This window comes from Pseudophryne corroboree, chromosome 4 (assembly GCF_028390025.1).
Source record: "Pseudophryne corroboree isolate aPseCor3 chromosome 4, aPseCor3.hap2, whole genome shotgun sequence".
NCBI lineage: Eukaryota > Metazoa > Chordata > Amphibia > Anura > Myobatrachidae > Pseudophryne > Pseudophryne corroboree.
In genome coordinates, this window is record NC_086447.1 from 881202685 (window position 1) to 881205911 (window position 3227).

Below are 3227 nucleotides of genomic sequence, written 5' to 3' on the forward strand. Positions count from 1 at the left end.
CATGCAGGCCGTGACTTGGGCCGGAGCACAGTATCTGCTACAGGTTTCAGCCTGTCCTCTGGATTTATATGTCTGTCTGTCTGTCTTTTGTTACACAGATCCACTGCATATAAGTTTCTATTATACTACTGCACAGTCACACAGCTGCTCTCTCTCTCTCTGCTATTGCTGCTCTGGAATATACTGTAGCAGCCAATGTAACTTATGGGAGCCATTCAGATGTTTTTATTTTCCAAACGGCAAGGAAAGACTGATACAGAATCCAATAGTTGTTCCACACTGTAACTTCCTACCATGTATAATTTCCTAGTCCTTGGCTAGAATAATCCTGTCTTGTTGCAGGACAGACACATATTGCTGTAAGATAGGACTGTATCATATACCTAGCGTCTATACACCATGGGACGCGAGACACCTGGTGCGAGTGAGCTGCACCTAGCTGTGTAGTATCTTTTTTGTGCGTGTGTGCATCTTAATCACGATGCCAAGTAACAGAACCACTTCACAAGGCTGCACTGATTAATATGATGTGCGACACTTGTATATCTGTGTGCGAGTCTGAATCTGTATACAAAGAACAATGACTGCTGCATAGTAGCATCCTACTGTATATAGACTGAGACTTAGTCGCACACACATGAAATTAATTAGCACAGTCTCACAAAGCGGTTTTGTTACATTGCAATTGAGTTGCACATTTGCACGAAAAAGACGCATGGCACAAGCTGAGTCGTACGAGACCTATCATGCCGAAAAGGGAAGTTTGGCAATTCAACAATAGTGTACGAGGACTCATCTGTACCTTAGTGTATCCTTAGGAGAGACACAGGTAATGTGTGATTCCTCTATAATGCAGGACGGACACACAGACAGCCCTGTATAATGAAGGACTGGGACATGGATACCCCTATATAATGCAGGACAGGCACATGGATACCCCTATATAATGCAGGACAGGCACACGGATACCCTTATATAATGCAGGACAGGCACATGGATACCCCTGTAAAATGCTAACAAGCACTTGGATACCCCTGTATAATGCAGGACGGGCACAATGTGTACCCCTGTATAATGCACTAAGGGTATATGGGTACCACAGTATAATGCAGGACAGGGAGATTCAGGCACTGGTGCACTATGGATGGTGATGGGAGACTTGGGCACTGGTGCAGTAAGGATGATAATGGGCGACTTGGATACTGGTGCAGTATGCATGGTGATGTGGTACTCAGGTACTGGTGCAATATGGATGGTGATGTGGGACCTAGTGCACTGAGAGGGACTGATTGGTGTGACTGAAGCCACAGTGTATGAGGACACATCTGTACACTGGAAATAAAATCGAGTCCGGGAACTCTGCCACTTTATTGGACAGCTTAGGAAACAGTTGTGAGTTTGCGGGAATCCATCAAATGTTTCATGCCCCATACCATCCACAGTCATCAGTAATGGTTGAGCGAATTAACTTTACTCAAAGTTCGAGAGACAAAAATAATACAAGAGTGAGGAAGAGTATGAGTTACTCATCTCCCAGCAATACTTTGATGTCTGCTACTGGCAAGCGGGGTAACACTTACAACTTTCATGTTAGTGTTTGGAAAGAAAACATGTGGGTTATTACAATGAGCTGCCTCACATGCTGCAGAAGTTAAAAATGCTCAACGGTTCTCACAATTACAAAATTGTAAGCTTTCACCAATGTGCCGCAGAAAACATGGGGGGAGAGAATAACACCTGATGTGATTAGTGATAGAAATTACTTAAAAAAATGCACGTTACAATAAACAGAAATGACTTAAAAAGACGCACATTACAATAAACAAATGACTTAAAAAGACGCACTTTGCAATAAACAGAAATGACTTAAAAAGAAGCACGTTACAAATAAACAGAAATGACTTAAAAAAAACGCACATTACAATAAATAATTACCTGAAAGTCATCTTGTTGTTTTTTAGGAATTAGAATAAGTTGTATGTATGACTGGTGGAAAGGTTGGGTAAAACTTCTGACGAAGGTCTTAAAGCCGAACAGTGTCAATTGATAAAGATTTAACCAATTTGAGCTGAATTACATACAGCATGTGCTGCATTTCTGTAAAGTATGTATCACTAGCTATGTCAGAGACAGCAGTGCTCCTAACTCTGGATTTCAGGCAGATCTTTTCCACCCAGTATAGGGGTGGTGCATATGCTGATAGTGACGGCTGCATACGCAATATATAGGGGCAATGCAGTCAATTTTAATTACAATTGGGCGTCTGTGGCTTATTTTAAGTACTCATTAAGCCCACAAATGCAGCCGCTTTCCGTGCAGCTCTGAATCAGGCACATAATTTCTACACATTTTTAACGTTTCACCCTACTTACCCAAAAACCTCCCTCACTGCAAAATCAGGACCAATAAAGGGACCTGACTGTCATCCTAGACCACATTCCTCTCTTATGAGACCACACTCCCCTCTCCTATAAGGAAAGACCTGCTAAGATCCACTGTGAGCACTAGGAGCTAACAATTCACATAGGGCCTAAAGCAGCTGTGGTTGGAGTAGCTATCACTTCCTTGGAAGCAGCAGTGATAGCTCTGTATGTACAGTAAATGCAGCAGGAGGCATCTCTTACAAGTAGACGCCTCCTGCTTTAACAGTTATCTGAACTGCGTCCTGGGACCCAGCAGATCACTGCGACACCTTCGGATGGCATGCGGCACTCACAGGGTTATGGATGCTGCAGATCCTTGCAAAGTTCCAGGAAATCTCTCTCCAACGACTGATCCTGGCCTCTTCCCTCCCTCTAAACAGCGGTGACACGCCTCCGTTTTCACAAACTGAGTCCGTCGCCACCCCCTCCCTGACCCCAAACAGCATCAGGCTGTCAATCACTGATAGTCTGACGCCAGACTGCTAAGTCAGATACTGAAGGATCTGTGTCCTGATGCGCAAAGTACCAAACAACAGTACTTTGCGCATCAGTACCCAGATCCTTAAGGATCTGAATTACCCTTCTTGTCATACACTGCACAGAGAGCAGGTCACATAGGAAAATGGGAGAAAACAGATGGACACACAAAGTGATGGGCGTTTCTTAGCTGTAACTAACCCAACATCAGTTGTAAGAACGTGGTATGGGCAATGACTGCTGAATATGGGGGGTAATTCAGAGTTGATCGCAGCAGCAAATTTGTTCGCAGTTGGGCAAACCATGTGCACTGCAAGGGGGGGGGGG